Consider the following 20,133-nt stretch of genomic DNA (forward strand, 5'->3'; position numbering starts at 1 on the left):
ATGCTCGCGAAAGTGGCTGCTTTGAAACGAAATGTGTTTTCTCACTGGAAGGTCACATTCTTTAAGGGTCAAACGAATTGAGTGTGCTGCAGAGAGCGATGGTGTCATTGCCTCGGTGGGGCTGATGATGGTTGGTGATGGCTGGGTTGAGTGTCGAGTGTGCAGGCTCTGTTTCTTGTTCCAATCTCGCCCTCACACTTGTCAGGGCAGTTTTCTTTTCACACATGTGGGAGGGAAGCATCTTTCTGTTTTTTTAACCTCAACGGCGTATGACTTTGGTGACGCCTACAAGCCCAGACATACTAAAACGCAACAATCCTACACAACATATCGCCAACCATGTACCCCTACGAATTCCCATTCTGTAAAGTATCGGCTCGCCCCTACCACCGAACCCATCCCTTACCCAGCCTGTAGCAGTGGGAGTGTAAGCTGACCAGCCGCCTCCAAAAGACAAAGGTCAACCTTGTGCCTCACACAGGAGTGACTGCCGCAGCTCGTGGCTTTTCGCACTAGGAAGGCCACCCAAAACATATTCCGCCGCTCCAAAAAACATTTATCAACAACAAATTCACGTCCTTTTTAGGGTGCCGCCGTTGCAGCAAAAAAAAAATTTCTGGATTGTCTCGTTGCAGCATGCTCCAGTGGAGCTGATGTCCGCCAAGTGCCGTCTCTTCATTCTGCTGGCTGTTGTTGTCCTCTTCGAAGCATTGCTGAACCTGCGAGATGTGGTAGCTGATAAGCTCCTTCGGCACACTGCTCACGAGACAAAATGCCTGACAGACACAGGCTGAGCAGATCTCCGCTGAGAGCATTCGTTCAGCGAGTGCATCAAAATTGCTTCCAGCTATATGGACATCAGCCCCTTCGATGGAAAAAAAGAAACAGCAGTGGCCACACTTCGCCTCCTTGTGGCACCCCCGTAAGTCGGCTGCATTCCAAACATCTATGTCTTGCAAGGGAGAAACGATGAATGCTGTGGTGTGCGGAAGTGTTGCTTGCGTACCCTTGTTTTAGCGGAATGGGGTGGATGAGAGCTAATGTAGAAACAAGGAGAAGGTTCTGGGGTGATATGGGAGTTAGCTTAGAAGCAAGGTAGGGATTTATGGGTCCAGTGGACTAGGATAGCCAAACAACGTAAATATGTTTGCGGCATTTAGAATGCCTTGGCAGATGCTGGTTCCCTTTCAAATCTCTTCCCCCTCACACTTGCTTTTAGTTTCAGCCTGCTGGGTAATGCCCAATTGCTTTGATTATAGGAGCCCTGAAAGTTAATCCCCCACCCCACCAAAAAAAGAGGTGGTGATGCCAGTGGCCCCACATGTGACACTTTGGTTCTAAACGGATATTGTAAAGTACTAGGAACTTGTATTTACTCCGCATCCGAGTCGCACTGCGTAGTTCATTTCTGGTTATCTCAGTGGCAAAAAATTGTGAGCACAACTTTCCACTAAGGTATTGGTGTCTGCAAAACATGCCAGACAGTTCAAAGTTTTCTAATCTCTGCGCTCTTGCGTATGCAAGCTAGTAAAAATTCTGACTCGCACTACTTGCTTTGCTGTAAAGCCTTGGCAGTGAAATGCAGGTTAGAGCGCAGAAACCAAAAAGGGATGAGGCTCATGTTTCAATCGGATACCACAAGTGTTGCTTGTTAGCCAGCTACTGTCACCGCAACCTCTGTGTGTGGTAGGTTCTGGGATTTCTAAAACCTTCGTATGTAATGAATTTCCAGGACTTTTTTTTTTTCTACAAAAGTGCTTTCTTGTTTGTAGAACCTGCATTCCGGGATACTTGTAGCTCGCCTCACGCATCGCGCTGAGAGCTGCCTTAAATCGCTTTCTTAATTGGAATCTTGGCAAAAAGCTGCTCTCGTTTCTACTTACTTTTTTAAGGCTTCCTACGTTTCAAATGCATCACTGAATTGTCACATGTAAAATGGTGTACTGAAGGGCTTGTTGGTACACTATATCGTTCATAAACAGCGCGGAAGATGGGGCTAAAGAACTTGTGTTGTCTGTTCTTTCCTTAGTCCTGTCTTCCGTGCTGTTTTTAAACGATATAATGTCACGTGTTTGAGTTGTTTGCAATCAGTACACGTTTTGCTACCTTGATATACATTTAAATTTAGAGCCCCACTGTGCTCATTGATGTTTCTGGGCTGGATTGAAAGCTATCATGTCTAATTTCTACTTTTTTTATTGTTTTCTTTTCTATTTCATTTTTGCCTTCCACGAAAAAGACCTTTCTGCCCTACTGTTCGTGGCTATCGTTTTGTTGTTGTTGTTGTTGTTGTTGTACACAGTAATTACTGCTTTGATGTCTACGCTTGTGAAGCATGCGTATCACTTTTGTGTTCAGCAGTTCAGCAATTATGCCTGCGTTGTCGCTTGCACATGCCTTGCAGTGTAAGGGTCAGGGACCCATAAAGCTGTGCACGCAACTTTTTTTCCTCTCCTGCCCACTCAAACTAGGCAAAATAAAATCTTGAATCATTTCAAGCTGTGAAATGATCTTTTCTGAAGGCTTTAATGATGTGCCCAGTTGCATTTCGTTTGAGGATGCCCTTAGGCTATTCAACATTGCAGTTTATCTACCTCTGAGGGTAGCTCGCTGTAGCACTTGGGGTGTTATTTGCAGATCATTTCATACTTTCCAACACGGTACCAAACAGCTGAGGTTGAGCATATTTAAAAGGCAGGCTAATGCTTAGAGAATGCACCTGGCAGACCGGGGGTTGGAGAGGGCCAAATGCAAAGTGTATTCATGAATTCAGAAACAAATGCACTTCAGGAAGCCACTAAAAAATAAAAGAAAACTGTCACTTTGACGTATTGGTGTCTGTTCCAAGTTACGTGTTTCACAAACGGTGCTAAACAGTTGGTGTGGAGGTTCGCTCGTGCACCAAAGCTCTGACATTATTATCTCCTGCCATACTTGCAAAGAGCCAATGTTTAACTTCTCTAGTGGGTGTATCGTGATATGCCTTTTTTTTTCCGGCTGCTACGAGCAACGTTCATGTCTTTTCATTTAAGCCTTTTGTCATCCTTACACTCGAAGGGAGATGTTAAGCATCTTAAACAGTAGCGTAGTAGACACAGACACGAAAGAAAGACGACGACAGGACGTCTTCTGTTGTCTTCTTTTCCTTGTGTCTGTGTCTACAATGCCGCCATTCAAGATGTTTAGCCAGTACCAACTCGCCCTTAAAGGGGCCATGCAGACAAACCACAAGTTTGGTTCATTTGAAATATTGCCTTGTTAGAATCGTACTCACACCACTTTTAATGTAAACTTCACTCAAATAAGCTACATAATTAGTAAAAAAGGGAAGGGCCATGCGAACCACTGGCTCATTTCCCGATGTGCCATCCCTGCGATTGGCTGAGGCTGGTAAAAGCAAACGCGAATTAGGCAAGGCTTATAAGCTTTGCCGAACGAGCTTGGCTAACCTCACTAGTCTTCACTAAAGTCTCTCTCTCTCTCTCTCTCTCTCTCTCTCTCTCTCTCTCTCTCTCTCTCTCTCTCTCTCTCTCTCTCTCTCTCTCTCTCTCTCTCTCTCTCTCTCTCTCTCTCTCTCTCTCTCTCTCTCTCTCTCTCTCTCTCTCTCTCTCTCTCTCTCCACAATCAGAAATAAGCACAGGAAGACACGAGACATTCACATACACTGTGATTGTAAAAAATAAAGACAGAGCGTCTTGACGGGGTCCCAAGCAATGTCATCGTAGAATCTGGGGCATAAAGATCTGCTCAATCTAGTTCATGGAGGTGTTGGGGACCCTACATCCAATTGCTTCATCGAGGGCACTTGCTTTACTGAATAGGGTCGTGGAAAAAGTGCTAAGAGCCTTGATAATTAATTGTCACATTTTGCTAGTCAATCGCAATGTTTTTACATGAGTAGCAAAATTTTGATAAGTTTCGGTGTGGGCTACGGGTTTAATGTCGCTACTGTTAATTGAGCATGGAATTGCAAGTGATAGGCGTTTGTGCAAAATGTGAGGCATTAAGATTGGATGAGACGGATGTGAGAGAAAGCAACCCTAAGAGATCAACACTGTGGAAAAGCACGGCTCGCAATGGTTCGTCATGCAAGACTGCATGGTATTCGTGTGTTGGCATGGTTGCCATGCGGCCGTCTTGCGTGATGAATTATTAGGACCTATCCCAACTCTAGGTGCATTTTTTTCTCCCCTCACCAGTTCCACTTCCTTGACAAGTGAGAAACCCCTGCTGACCCTTGGGGACTTGTCCAACGTCCAGTATGTGGACTGTGATGATAAGCCAGCTGGATACGACCCTTCTTTCATCCACAACTAAGGATAGGAATGCTGCTGGGAGTCAGGTAAGAACACATGCACCCGGCATTGCGTTCTTTCTAGTGGGTGCAGTTTAGTGCTGTCAGTAATTTCGCCAGGCTTGGCACAATCGGGTGGCCAAAGCACTGCCCGCAACCGGTGCACCTTTTTGTTCAGATTTGTGAGGTCCTGAACATTGTGGAGGCACGCCGTGTGTGTCCGTCTTCACTTCGTCCATGTCTCCCCTTTTTTTCGCAGTGATTTTATTTAGTTATAGAGTACCAACATGCCCAGGATGCTACTCTTATTAAGTCCGGCTTTTGCTGTGTTTGGGGCAGGAGAGAATCAGCTGATTAAAAGGACATGGCCCACGAAGCTACTTTTTTTTATTCGTCATAGAGTCATTTGGGGGGTTGCACTGGAACATATTATGGAGATGGACAACGCAGAAAAACCAGCACATTGACTTGAAGGCAGTGCATTTACCACCGGTCTTATTCTAAATGAGGTAAAACGTATAAGCGTGAGGATTGAAAGCAAAAACTATAATGCGAAAAGTGGAAAAGGAAAAAATGCGAGGTTACATTTTTTTGCGGTAATATGCCCTTTGGTGTAACCTAACACAAGTTCGCTCTTTTCTCCAAGAGCGAACACAAGAAGAGAGCGGTGGTGGGGCCCCCAGAGCCATCGCTGGAGATGGGGGAGTCTCTGAGGAGACTACAGCTGCAAAAAATTCCTCCAAAAAAATTACCCCACCTTCCCGTGAGGGGAACCCTGTGGAGATGCGACGCATCTTGGGGGTTCACTTGGTGTTTCCGTTGGGTTGATTCTCTAATTGCGTGAAACGTGTGAGGAACGCATATGATGTATTCTTTATTTCTTTGGCCGGTGCTGGAACGACCGCGGCTATGACACAACGTGGCGCGGCTATGACTCAACACAATCCAACACAATCCACTTTAATCCAAGCCAAGCCAGGCCAAGCCAACCCAATCGAATCTAATCCAATGCCCCTCGCGAGAGAGTGTTCGCTATCGGAGAGGAGAGGGGGTGAGCAGCGGAGAGCACAGCTTGCGCGGCGAGGGGAATGGGGGAGGGGTGTGGACGGACAACAACAACGCCGTATGGAGGGACAAGGCGAGTGAATGAGATGCAGTCGCATCTAAAAGTGCATATTGGGCATAGTGAGTGTGATAGAGGGGGAGCTCACGTGCTCTCCTTCACGCCCTGATGTTATGGCAACGGCTTCGAAAATATCCCATGGAATTCTGCCTGATGAAGACACGAAATTATTGGTTTATCAAAGGCGGCTTCACATTTGCACCTTGCTTTAGTGTAGGACAAGATTCCCTGCTGCTGTGGCTTGCTGGAATGCATTTCGGTGCTCTTTGAGACTGTCGTTGATGCCTCATGTAGTAACAACCATGAGACAAAGGCAAGTAACAAAATGATGCATGTGCCTGATTTTGCACATTGCCTTCCTTATTTATACAGCTTTGCATAATCCACTGAATTTTAAAGGAGCAAAAAGAACAACAATTTGTGCCACCTTCATATCGGTGTACTTTTTAGATGCGAAGCATCTCTTGCTCTCGGCTCCGTCGTCCGTCCGTCCACACCTCTCCCCCTACACTATGAAAAAAGAAACACAGTAGTTAGCGGCGCCCGGTTTCGATCCCACGACTCTCTGGCCGCAACGGGAGGTACGTGGCGCTCTTCCCACTGCGCTACAAAACCAAGACAGGAGGAAGTGCTACGAACCCGCCTTATGTCTTTGACTCATTCGAACTACGTCAAGAAGCTACTGATACAACGAAGGCACGCGAGGGTGAACGTCAACAAAAACGACGAACTGAAAACTTTAGAGGAGGATGTTGAATTTCCCGTGGGAAAGCTGTAGCAGGAAGCGCCACGCGCCTTGCAGCTCTACCAGAGAAGGGGACGAAGAGGGCAGGAAGCGGGGTAGGAGTGTGAGCACGCAGTAAAGAAAGACGAGAACCAGGGGGTGTTTGATCAGGTAACGCCGGTGTCGGTCTCTTCGCTGTAGGGGGGTTCACACTACGTTCCCATTCGTGCTCCGATAAACGAAACAACATAACGGCAATACAATGGAACCTACACGAAACCCCTATGATGCTTCGCATCCTCCTCATGGTTCCCCACGGGAAGATGGTGTAATTTTTTGTTGTTGTTGTAGTTGTCTCTGTCCATAATACATAACAGCATAACTCCTCAAAAAATGCTATACCAACAAGCCAGACATCACACTTTACTCTTCTAAGGATTGGAAGCCCCAACAATGATAGTTTTTTTGTACAGATTTGAAATATGCAATTAGTTTGGTGTAGCTGCATTGGTTCTTGAACTATGTAATGCGCAATAGTGAAAGATATTACTCATAATGGGCACTTTTTCAAGTAATGAATCTTACCTAAGAGCACCATGCTGCAGCTTATGTAGCTGTTTGGAGATAGCAAGGTGCCAATATTACACAGAAGCGGCGTTTAAGTACTGAAACTATAGTACAAAGTTTTGAAACTGTAGCTAATTGTGGCACAGTTCTCTAGAACACTAAGTGCGTTTACATGAATATGACAATAGCGTATCGCATTGGTTTGTCGAATGGGGCGAATTCGACGCGTTTGCGTTACATGCATGCGCATTGGAGACTAGCGCCGCCCTGTGTCATATCTGGGAGTTGTGTGGTCGCATTTCCGGTGAATATCAAATTTACCCTTCAGTGAAACTTATTCGGCCCAGAAGCTTACTTCGAGCAAGCTTAGTTACAGCACACGCAGACAAAAAAGACACGGACATCGAAGACTAGGATAAGCACTCGTTGTCTTTCCTGCCCATGTCTTTTATTTTTTTTTTGTGCTTTGCAACTGCAAATATGGAAGACCAACTAGCCTTAACCGGTTTTGCAGCCCTTCTCCTAGTAATAACCCTTGAGTCATCACTCATAGCTCTGTATTGGCAGAAAAGTCCTTTTCGTGTCACACATTTCACACAAGTAATTTTCCAATTCACCTAACATACATCTGATTTAGCACACACTTGGTTTGTGCAACGCCTGCTGTGTTAAGCTTTTTTGCACATTTTCGGTGTCATGCCATGAAACCATCTCAAGGGAGCTGCCGTGCAGTGAAGCTTGAATGTTGTTTGCTGGTCTTGCGGCAGAGGAATCTTCTGTTGCTGTATTTGTAAGTTTTGAGTATTTGAACACTTCTAATACTTATAACATTAAATTTACACTGTGAATCTAACAGCAAACAGTATTCGTGAAGTATTCAAGGTTTGGAATACTTGCACTATTCTCACATTCAACCTCTTTGGAATCTCTAGTTCACAGGCATTGGATGATTTGATAATTAAAGGGCAGAAGGAGCAGCAACAACTAGTAAGATGAATTACAAGGGGGGAGTGGTGTATTATGCAGGGCATGTCGTTTAAGGAAAATGCAGTCAGTGAATGTGTAGGTTCTTTCAAGAAATGCTATGTTTCTGAGTTATAAGTGAAATGAAGTTGGCATTTCGAGGCAAGCTATTCTGTATGGTCATAACTGGTTTAGAGGAAAAGGCATACAAAGATGTGATGAAGACAAAAGTCCTCCAGGAGAGAGGCAGAGAGTATAAGCTTTTATTTATAGCAAGCTCTGATGTTGGGGCGCCTGTCTGGTGCAGGGCATCCTAGTCATTCTACAGGGCTCTTCAATGGTGTAAAAGGAATTATTGTGCACTCCTATCTTTTTTTGTATGTATTCCTGCTGGTCTATCATTTGTGGATGTGTTTGTAATGATCTTGTGAATGGCTCACAATTGTACGTGCAGCCACATTCATGCGGTGCGCCTGGTCCTCCAGCTGGGCGACCTGATCGACATCAACAACGGCGGCTGTGGCGTGGGCCTGGACCGGGTGCTGTCGATGCTGGAAGCCCTGCCCACCTACCACACACTAGGCAACCACGAGCTGTACAACTGCACCCGGTGGGAGCTGGCCACCCACTACTCTGCCCACACCTGCTGCCCGACTGGACTCCCCCGTCCTCCGACGACCCCGTCTTCTACTACAGGTGAGGGGGAAGCTGCGCTCCGAGACAAACTACAAGCAAGAGGGAACGGGAAAACATTTTTCATGTGGAAGCTTACTTCGTCTTGAAGCGTTTTCTGAAAGGACCTTGCCAACACCTCTTTTCATCACTTTCAGTTATCGATAAATCTGCTCTTGCGCTACAAATTGCCACACTCCTGGTAGCTCAGTTGGCAGAGTGACTGCCCTAGTGGAAAGTCACTCTGATTGGTACACATTGTCTTCGGCTACAAGTATTGGGGGAAACCTGTACAGCTTTTCTTTCAGCCATGTGGCTGCACTTAAATGCCAACTGCAATGAAAATTTACCTGCCCCAAATTCTGCTTCAAGGTGTGGTATGAACCACAAAAGTCTCTTGTGACCTAATTTTAAACTCCAGAACTGCACAGTTTTTTTATTAAAACCGTTCGAAAACATGCCACTTGAGCCGACGCAGCACCTAGCGGAGTGTCGCCGCAACTTGTCGCCACTGCGGCGAACTTCTGGATGTGACGGGCCAGTCAGAACTCCCGTGCGGCCGCCGCCTCTCTCCTCAGTAAACCTCTTATGCGCAGCTTCACGCAAGTGAACAGCGTTATACGTGCCTCTTGCATGAATAATTGCTTTCACGCGTTTCCGTAATGCAAGACGCTGAAGAAGTTCAGGGTTGCCGATACTGAAAGAGCAAATTCGAAGAGTGTCGGGGCCGGTCTACGCGAGGCAATACACCGTCGGTGAGCGAGTACAGCAGCTGCAAAACGGCTGATTTCGTGCTCGTAACAGTGGCAGCAGGCTCTCAGTTGACTCGACAAGCACGCGAGTCGCGGGTACGGCCTACGCGAGGCGATACGCTGTGGGCGCGGCTGGTCGGTGCGTCGGCGGGTGAACGAGTACGGCGGTTGTGTGGCGCACTGCAAGATCGCGGTCGGGCAGCTCCACAAATGGCCGACGCGAGACGATACGCTGTTGTCACGGCTGGTCGGGGCACGAATGGGTGCGGAAGCTGTGTGGTGCACTGTAAGCTCACAGTAGGGCGTCTCTACGAGGGTGCAATACGCAGAACGGCCGACGCTGTTGTCGCGGCCGGTCAGGGCGTGAACGAGTACGACAGACGATCACGGCCGGTCGACTCTTCGGAGCACGAGTGGCGCAAGTACAGCCGACATGAGGCGATACGCTGTTGTCACTGTTATGGCGCTGGTCGGGGTGGGAAAAAGTACAGAACGAGGCGCACGTTCACTTCAAACAACTTCGTCAAAAAACAAATAAATACTAACCGCTGCTGGCAACATTTCTCTCACCAGTTCTGTTTTTCCCCTCTCACTCTAGGGCTGAACTTTGATCAAACAAAAATTTCTGGGATTGCTTTACGTTCTCCACTTTCTGTCAATACTTACAAGTTAAAACGAAAAACTTTGAAAGCAATTGCCAGTTGTCATGCTAACAGCCATACAGCCAATGAAAATGAGAAAGAAGAGTGGGGAGAGAGTCACCCACTGGTACCTTTGATCGTCCAACGGTTTTCTGTGGGGTAAAATCGTGGCAAAATGAAATGCACAAATGAAGACGTGCACCCAAGCACGCAACGCATGTTTCTGTGAGAGCAACACCGTAGATTGCTGATTGTTATTTCTAACCTTGTGTTTTATTTGTGCACAATTTTACACTTGTCATGGCATCAGTAGACCAGAATAGATTTTCGCTAGTACAGGTGCCCTCAGTTCACACTAGTATTTGCAAAATAGAAATGACATGCTTCGCAACCCACAACTTCCTCTTCCCACTGCTCTGATCATCCCAATTTCTTGTGACTCTGGGGAAACGGCTGGGGGATAACTTAGTGTGCTCAGTGAGGGTTATCTCTCTAAGAAGTGTTCCGATGCATTTTGTATCTCGTCTTTCAACTGTGCTAGCCGGCATGAAGCCAGCTGAGTCCTCTACGTCACTGAAGGTGTGCCGTTTTGCTCTCGTCGTGCAGCTTCAGTCCTGTTCTGGGCGTGAAGCTGATTTCGCTGGACTGCTTCGAGGAGAGTGTGCTGGGGCGTGATCCGTTGGAGCCGCGGTGGCAGCTGGAGGCCCAGCTGCTGACAAGAGTCCATTGGACGACTGATCGGGAGGTGTGGTAATGGCCGGACAACCTGCAGGGGCTGGACAGGTGCTTCGTAAACTCCAACGGAGCGCTCAACGAAGCTCAGCTGCACTGGCTTGGTGGGGCGGAGCTGACGAAGGCGGGCACCGTGGGAGACGCCATCGTCGTCTTTGGTGAGATTTGAGTGCAGTTAGCCTTTAAAGGAGCCATGAAGAGAAAAGACAACTTCATTTAATTTGAAAGAACTAGGATTCAGTATCTCACTCAGCTCCATTACAGCCACAAAAGATGTTTTTTTAACGAAAAAAACGCAAAAATTATTTTAAAACTTTCAAATTTTGCGCCACAGTGACGTGTTATGAGCAAGAATGACGTCATACGGGCCAACAATAAAATATAATTTTCAGTGCGTTAACTGCACGTTAGCATTCAAGTGATGCGGTCAAATGGAACTAGAGGCCCCATTACAGACGTCCAGTCATGTGTCGTCGCGGCAGGTCAGCTAGGCGGCCGCCAATCGCACAAACAAGGTTCCGTGACGTCATAGAAAAGTTGCGGAAAATTGGCTAGGGGGGTCGCGCCTGCTTCACACGTTTTCTTTAATATCTCCGTTATTTGTTTGAAGATTGCGATGATATTGGTATCAGTGTTATCGGGACTAAGCAGTCTTTCTAATAAACCCAACTGGTATTTTGTCTTCATGGCTCCTTTAAGTTGTGATGAACTCTTCTGGGATTTCTGTGCAGCAGAAAAATAGATTGTTACATTTGTTTACACGGTATGAAGCCAACTGAGGTGTTCTGCCGTCACCCCTTGATTCAACACAATGTGGGGAAAGGGACCCTGGAGTTGTTGCAACGGGATTTTTTTTTTTCCGTTTCCCCTTCCAGAATACTTTTTCTATAGCACTCACGGCTATTGTGGATGTGGAGTACCAATTCGTCATGGTTGATGTTGGAGCACGAGGCTGGCACAGCGACGGGGTTGTGTTCGAGGCATCCGAGTTTGGACACTAACTAAGGAATGAGACCCTGGATATTCCCAAGCCTTCCCGGCTCCCAAACAGCAGCAGGGGTGCCCCATACGTCTATGTGGGAGATGAAGCCTTCCAGCTCAATCCTGACTTCATGCGTCCATTCCGAGGAATGAACACGCTGCCATGCAACATGGTCGTCAACTACCGGCTGAGCAGAGCAGGGTATGCGAGCCAAGTGGGTAAAAAAAAACTCATGAAAAAGTAGTTCAAGTTCACGTGATAATGTCAGCTACGGTTAAGCCAACAGCTTTATAAGGTAGTGGGCCCCTTCCCTTTTAAATACAGCTTACACAAGCCTGTGGCCATGGGATGTTGTGCTTTTTGAAATCACACTTGTCGTGAAGCTGTGTAACCTTTTTGTATTCATTCCAACGCATTAACTTAAAGGGACCCTGCAACAGTTACCATCGACTGCTACGAATGTATTTTGGGGTAAAGTCCATTGTCTCAGCAATCTCCTCCCACAAGAATTATGAAAATCCGTTCACAATCACCGAAACTACGCGCGATGAAAAATCGCGCATAATCGTTCCCTCTCAACTCGACCGCAGACAACGCGCCGAAAGCTGCGCCACTCTCCCGGAGAGGGGGGCGGCTCGCGGCATTCTCTTCGGCGGCCTTCGATATATCACAGGCCGGGGAGTTTTCTCCTTTTCCCCGCAACGTGGACGGGTCTATTTCCGGTCTGGTGCCACAAAAAAGCAGGCATGGGTGCCTGCTCACAAGCGCTCGCTCGGTCTGGTAGAGCGTTTTTGAAGCAATAAACGTATGTAGTCGAGTGTCCCGTTGAAAGGGTAGTATTAAGCTCATCACTCAAACTCCACGCGCACTCAAAACACAAAAGAAACGGCAAAACTGTGCCTACAGGTTCAGGCATAGAAGAGGTTCATACACAGCGATGACGACGGCGAAAATGGGAGAATCTAGCCACGAAGTTGACCAGTGACTGCCGATCAGGCAGCCATGGCCTCACTGGCGTCGCTTAGGCCATGCCAGGGGTGCATAATGAGGAGAACTGAAGAGAGTGCGGTTGGTTTTTCCGCGTCTTTCACAGCGATTTGCGTGCTCACCGCTTCACGTGCACGTGTAATATTTGGCTCAGGTATTCCTGGCAGTGTAATCTAAACGTCGCGCAGCTTTACTTGCACTGCTCAAAAAGTGTTGCAGGGTCCCTTTAAATGAGTGCATTGAATGCGCTCATTGTGTTCACTGATGGACTGTGAACAGTCTATGTCTACACGCTTTAATCTAAGCAAAAAAACTAGACGAAACTGCCCTACTTGGCAATTATCACATACTTCATAGTATTTACAGTTATCCTCAAGCTTTAGTTCTTATTCTGCTTTTGTTTCGTCTCTTTGAACTCTGTTTTTAACCTGGACTGCTCGTTTTTCTTAACTTTTTTTTCTCCTTTTGCGAATCAAGGGAAGCTGCTGGAGCAGATTAACCTTCATTGCCTTCGTCGTTGATATTCAGGTTGTTCAACACGTTGCTTCCCATTTTTGCAGACTGTTTTACATTATGAATTTTTTTTAATGTAGGTTTAACTTATTTGCACTTTATCGTTTATCCTTTTCTATAATGTAAATTTATTGCCTGCAGATATGTACAGTGCTTCCTACACCACTGAAGCCAGAATTGAGAACCGGGTGCCATGCACATGAATTGGAAGCCAAACGGACCACAAACAACTGTATGCAGTAGGCAAAGAGTAATTCAAAACGTACTACACCTGCTTACCATCATCGTCACAGTCAGCACCATCATACATTGCAGCAGAAACGGCTTGTGCATTTTTGCTGTTCTCTGCAACTTGTGGCTCTTGCTGGAAGTTGCTGGTACTGCTGAGAGAGAAAGAGATGGAGCAAAGTTGGTTATTGGACAGCCTAACTTAACAATCTCTGTCATGGTGAATGCTTGCAACGACATTAGTATAACAATAATTGCTTCGCGTAGGGCTGGCAATTACGAGTGCGTTTTTATTAGATTGCCTGACTGTCGGAACTAATACTTCGCGTATCAATCAATGTCCACTAGTCTCTGCAGGAACATTAGCAGGTAGAAGTATGGCTGCGTTATTGGCTTCTTCCCCTTCTCGCCTGTACTGGCCGAACCGCTCGGTGCACCATCCTTCCTTGTGCAGCTCGTACTTCTTGGTGAAAGTGTCTCGCAGCCCCTTCCACCGTTCTTGTGCCATTGTACCTACAAACGAGCAAATTTTAGCCAAAATTGTATAAATGCAAGAAAAATGATTCCATGCCCGTCTGTGGAACTCAGGTGTGTTTTTTCATTGAGTCAAATTTAACAGATATGTGTCTTATGCGTTTCTTCTACTACTGCAAAAAAAAACATGGTAGTGGTAAAATGACTTTCTGGAAAAATTTTAAACTAAATGCATCTTTCCACAATTATCTCAATCATTTCAGAAAATATTTTTTCGCTAGCCCTTTTTCTTTCTTATTTATGTGAATGTTTGTGATTTTTATTGCGTCTTGACAATGTGCCTTTCACTCCTTTTTTTACCAGTTTATTTTGCTGTACGGTTGTCGCAGTTTTGCAAACTATTGTGGCCTGTTTTCGATTGCTTTTTTTTTTCTGTTACTACAGACTGCATTCACTGTTTTGAGGTGCCATAAAAGTTCTCTCTCTCAAAAAAAAAAAGAAAGTAGGCTTTCTTGCGGAGCAAGCGAGCTGTGCGGAGGAGAGTCAGGCGTCTGAGAACTGGTCCATGAAACTGTCGTAGATCGAAACTTTCTTTTTCACTTTATGCTGCACGTAAGCATCACGTGTACCCTTTGGTACCACATCAGTGATGCAAGCTCAAAAAGGGCTCCTAACACATTCATCATGTGACATTACTGAACAAATGTACAGCCACGAACAATCTGAAGGTAATCGCAAGAGCATCACCCAGCGGGCTTTTAAAGCTGCATAGCAGTCGATTTCCAAGCTTTGGAGATGTTATAAAATGTAATCTGGTTGGAAGGAAGACGAGGCAGAAGGAATGATCCCAGCAGCAGCAGCACGGGCAGCGAGGCTCGTGACATCATCATCTTTTACTGAATCACCCGCCCAAAGGTCATAATAAACTGGTGCTCCTTTAACCGCGTTTGCTTCCTGGTCTTCAACAATTTAGTGCCGTGACCAGGATGGAAGGATTACACCGTTGAAGACCTTTACCGATGAAGCAGACCCATTGAAGAGGATGCACCAGCCAAGAACGACGCATTGCTCCAGCACCTGCTAGCGCGGCATCTCCGTGTACCGGGTACCATCATGGACCGTCTCAAAAGGAAGCGTGGTGCTCTGCGTGCCTCAACTACACGTATCATCATCATTGAAATGAAGGCCACAATGGAGACTACCCCGCTACTGTCGGGTGAGTTGGCGGAACAGCTAAATATTCTCAAGTTGAAACAGACTCCTTTAAACGATATTGACAAAGAAATAGAGGGCCACGTCCCCGATGAGGAATTAGACGATGAGTTGGAAGCCGTAGAACAGTACCGTGACTCTATCGCACGTACAGGGGTGAGACAGCTGCGCATATTGCGCAGATTTGATACAAATTGGTTTTCCTGCGCCAGGCTGCTCCAAAAGCTTGAAAATTGGTAAAATTGCGCCAAACTGCTCCAAAACAGTCTGAGAGCCAACGATTTTAACGCTCCCATCAGTTTCAGTGGGGGAAATTGCTTACTGACCGCATACTTTTTCATTATCCCCAAGGTGATGCTGTTTGTAAAAATAATTTGACTGATAATTCAATAAAAAACCCGCATAAAATGGTCCCCGAAAAAGTTTTTTCGGAAGTCACAATGTCGGGTTGCACATGTTATATTCTCTACGTTTTTAAAGCTTTCCCATCGAAAATGATTGCAAAGTCCTAAATAAAAATCCTAATGTTTACTGAGGCGACAAAACTTGTTCAAGTTGTTGACAAAATGGCAATTATTTGAGCGCCGTATCTCCGGAACGACATTACGTACATATACGGGGCGCCGCCATCTTGGTATGGTGAGGATCGGAAAACATGGCCAGCGGGCGAAGAAGTTGCTCGTAGTTCAGGCTAGTTCACTCTAGTTCAGGCAGACAGCTCTTCGCAGATTTCTACCGTGCTTTTGGTTATGGGGGTGGCTAGGTTTACATTTAGTTTGATCTGTTACGGGAAGTTGCGCCACTCGAAAGGTGGAGTTCATAGAATACAACGCGGTGCCCGCGAATTCGCCGCGTTTCGCACTTGAAGTGAAATTTCGGACTAATTGCGGTATTATAAAACGCTTAGTTATTGCTGCCTTTGACAGCGAGCTTGCGAATGACGGGAACGGGACGATCGACACTGCAGAAGTGGAGGCGCAGGCTACATCGCCGCAAAATGTTCGAGCTGTGTCGGATAGCGGGACGGACTAGTATTGCACGATAGTAATATTGCTTCATCTATCAGAAGATAAAATTTAATGCCAAGAGGGAGGTGGCTAAACATACCAACGTTACTGAAATTGCGATTGTAGTGAACGTGCACCTTGTAATTGAAATGGGAGGGCTGGTGGGGTGTGACGACGGTCACCTCGCTTTGCGCAACTTTTGCCGCGATTCTACACTTCTGCGTAATGTCCTTTCTGGGATTACAAAAATAATAATTTCTGCATTCACGTGATAGTAAAAGTGCCCTACAATTGCTTAGTTTTTGAATTTGAAATTTTCAACGCTATCTATGCATAGAGCCTGAGACTTTAAAACCGGTTTACAAAAGGTGGTGCAGTTCGTACCTTGTGATACTCTGGTAGAAAACACTTTACTGAAAGGCAGTTTCAGTGTTATGCACGTCCAAAATTGATTAAAAAGTGCACTTTTGCCCCCTCAGTTGCCAAAAAATTGATTTTTTAGGCTCCTAAAGTGACATAATAAATGTAGTTCTGCTCCAAATCAAGGTTCTTCTGCTCCGAAATCGACATTTTGCTGCTCCAAAAACTGCTCCCAAATCCGATTCAGCTGTCTCACCCCTGCATGTATGATTTTCCGCGCTGAAAAGCATCTTGCAAACGTGTGCCCTTTAACGGCGACTAGTGCAATACAGGCTCCAACCTCTCACACCAAGAACGAGTTCAGGTTAGACTGCCAAAGCTTGAAATTCAGCCTTTTCATGGAGAATTTATTCAGTGGCCTGCATTTTGGGACCAGTTCGAATCGACGATGCGTAAGAACTCATCGCTAGCCAACGTTGACAAACTGAAGTACCTGCGCAGTTATTTGAAGGGGAAAGCGGAAGGCGTAACCAACGGATTACCAACAACCAATGAGAGCTACCCCATGGCCATCGAACTGCTGCAGCAGCGTTTTGGAAACGAAACCCTGTTAATCAACGAACATATGAGAAAGTTGCTGAACCTCCCTAAAGTGACCTCCTGCGACGACTTGAACGGCCTCCAGACGCTCCATGAACGGATACAGACTAACGTCAGATGGCTTGAGAATCATGGTGTACACATTCAGTCCTACGGGGTAATGTTGAAGACAGCGGTATTGCAGAAGATGCCCTTTGAACTCGTCCTCAAATGCAACCAGGTAACATTAAAGCAAACGTCAACACGAGGACCCCGAGTGGAACGGCCTGACAAAGTCTCAGCGCTACTTGACCTATTGAACCTTGAAATACGAAGTCGAGAGATGACTTCAAGGATCACTGGATCAGACACATCTGCCAAAATAGAACCAACCAGGAACGAAGTCAAGGACAGCATTCAAGGTTCTTCTTCCACGCTAACGATCAAGATATCCCGCCATAGATGTGTTTTTTGTGAATCTGACGAACACCGCACAGATGACTGCCCGGCTGAACTTCCGTTAGAAGAAAAGAAAGCCAAATTGCGAAAACGGGGATGTTGCTTTCGCTGTGCCAGGCCCTTCCACTGCGCCAAGGAGTGCAAGAATGCAAGGAAGCTTTCATGTTGGCATTGCAATGGACGTCATGTTACTTTCTTGTGCGATCCAACCTGGAAAAGCCCATCAGAAACACTGACGACTGTGTCCAGCTCTACGGACGAACCAGAGACATCCCAGAAAACGGTTATTGGGTGGACACTGCAAGGAGATGCGAAATTTATGTCGCCAGACATCGAATTAAAAACGGCGACAAACTTGCACGTGGCAAATGAAGAGCGAGTTTCCGTGCCGAAACCATTTCGGGAGCTCGACCACCTAAGACTCCGAGATAAGCGAAAACATTCCGAAGGAGATTATGAGGACTTAACAGCCTAAGCAGTGAGCGTAACCTTGTTGAATTGCGTAGGAGACCAACTCATCATAAGGCCGGGCATGACGAAAACACCGACAACATCAGCCTTTTCGAACACGGCGAACATATCGGCGACAAAGGTGCAACGTTTCCACACCTAACTCGACGAGGAAGGAATGCTGAGGACAGCAGAGCTTCTTTAGCTAAGGAACTTCACCGGAAGGAGCGTGCTTGCCGAATTGAAAGGGGATTTTTTGCCCGTTACCCAACTGCTTCCCTTGTTAGTTTATGCTCAGCTTTAGCGCTTGAATCTTCATCAACAGAAACCATTTGTGCGCAATGGAAACATTGAGGGCCTGGATTGAGCAGTCGATGGAACACACATTGCGTACGCGTGAACACCTGCACAAGTGGCCCGCCACCCATATGACTCCAAGGAAAGTTTCAGTTCCTCTCGTCCTTGAGCAGAAATGCGCACATCGACAAACATTGACGAATGACTCAACGTTTCCTGGAAGAGATGGAAAAGTTTGCTTACGTGAAGTTCGCAATCCTGCCAAAACCATTTCTAATCGACCGATTTAGCTATGGCACTCCGACTTATCCGCAAAGAGCTCATTCCAGATCCAAGAAATTATTCAACCAGATCCGTATTATTTGGCCGGCCCGGAGCTCATTATAAAATGTGATCTGGTTGGAAGGAAGTCGAGGCAGAAGGAATGAGCCCAGCAGCAGCAGCACGGGCAGTGAGGCTCGCGACATCATCTTCCTTTACTGAATCACCCGCTCAAAGGTCATAATAAACAGGTACTCCTTTAACCGCGTCTGCTTCCTGGTCTTCAACAGGAGATAAATATAGGACTGCCTTCTTCCCTTCGAAGTCCTTATTAAGATACAACCATGACACAACCCATAACATAGCGCTGCTGCTTGTTTCTTTGCCACCTGCACGATCACCTTTAAATTGCTCACGACTGCTTCTAAATTTTCTCGCAATTCTCTGGCCGCCTGTTAAACGTAAGCTTCCCCGAGCATAAACATTACGAATCAATCCCACCCGCCCTGCAGTACTGCGCAGTGTTGACTGAGAAGAAAGAAAAGGTCACTTGCTGTCAAGGTCGAGGACGACCTACTGTTCCACCTTAGCCCACACAACAATTCCTTTTGTGGAAGTCCTTGTAAGCGACATCCTTGCAATCCCATAGCATGGGATGACACTGCACGGCTACAATCAGTTTGTCATTGTACTCTATTCTCAATAGCTTCCTATCTATGCTTTTCGCAAGAGATCTGATCAGTATGCAGAAAGGGTGTGAAAAGAGTCGGCTTTTTGGCTGCTGAGTGTGCAGGCGCTCTTTGCAGACAGGAAGTAGAAAGCTGTGATTGGCTGTGGCTTCAAATTGCACTTTGCCGCTTCCGGTTGCATTCGCCGCCACACGTCCGACATCTAGCTTGTGCAGATCGCTGGGGAAAACCCATATTTACAATGCTGGCGGTGGAGCAGCTGCCACCTGGCATCGTTCGCTGCTCCTGCGCCGACATTTTGCTCCATGGAGGTTGGCCTTTAGGGTACTTTCATTTCATTTTTAGCCACAAGTTTGGGAACATAGGCAACTTTGCTTATTTAAAATACAGTTATTTAAAATACAAAAGAAGAAACTCTACTGTGCAGTGGATTTTTATTGTGCTGACATGTTTTATTGTGGCATGTGTGGTGTGAATTGTAATGGCCCAAGGAGTTGCACTGGTTCATTCAGCACCCAGTGCCATAGTGCTTTTATCTGTTAACCGAGTGGCATGTGCTGCATATTTCCACTCAAGCTGTGCCTTCATAAAAATTGGCACAGGAGTGAGGATGATAATTGTCCAACGCAGCTGTCTTAATGTACTCACGCGTGCACTTCACCTGTCCTTTGTTTTCTGTCACTGGGGATTCGAATTCTGATTGTCTTATTAGCTTTTTTCTTTTTGTCATCTACTTAGTGCTCTACTTTGACAGCTGGGAGTACACCCAGTGCAACTCCAGACAGCCTCGGGCTCATTGAACATTGTTCCTGCCACCTTTAGGCACTTGCACTGGAGTCGCCCCATGCCTGGCAGTGAAGAGCATGCGGTGCGCCTGGTCCTCCAGCTGGGTGACCTGATCGACATCACACAACGGCGGCTGCGGAGTGGGCCTGGACCGAGTGCTGTCGATGCTGGAAGCCCTGCCCACCTACCACACGCTGGGCAACCACGAGCTGTACAACTGCACCCGGCGGGAGCTGGTCGCCCGCTACGTCTGCCCACACCTGCTACCCGACTGGACGCTGCCGTCCTCCGATCATGACCCCGTCTTCTACTACAGGTGGGGGGGAAGCTGCGCTCCGAAACAAACTACAAGCAAGAGGGAACGGGAAAACTTTTCCCCTG

At 46.6% G+C, this 20,133-nt stretch overlaps 1 pseudogene across 1 annotated transcript in view; it reads left to right on the plus strand.

Moving 5' to 3' along the window:
* The first annotated feature begins 4,205 nt into the window (after positions 1 to 4,205).
* Positions 4,206 to 20,133, plus strand: part of LOC144166820 (uncharacterized) — a 29,553-nt pseudogene continuing 13,625 nt past the window's right edge. The window contains exons 1-6 of the transcript XR_013321778.1: positions 4,206 to 4,342; positions 8,126 to 8,367; positions 10,343 to 10,486; positions 11,520 to 11,651; positions 19,789 to 19,892; positions 19,927 to 20,068. The product of XR_013321778.1 is annotated as an uncharacterized LOC144166820 (transcript). The remainder of the gene's footprint in view (positions 4,343 to 8,125; positions 8,368 to 10,342; positions 10,487 to 11,519; positions 11,652 to 19,788; positions 19,893 to 19,926; positions 20,069 to 20,133) is intronic.

The sequence above is a fragment of the Haemaphysalis longicornis genome, unplaced genomic scaffold (assembly GCF_048455015.1).
Source record: "Haemaphysalis longicornis isolate Haplotype H1 unplaced genomic scaffold, Haemaphysalis longicornis Haplotype H1 scaffold_19, whole genome shotgun sequence".
NCBI classification, from domain to species: domain Eukaryota; kingdom Metazoa; phylum Arthropoda; class Arachnida; order Ixodida; family Ixodidae; genus Haemaphysalis; species Haemaphysalis longicornis.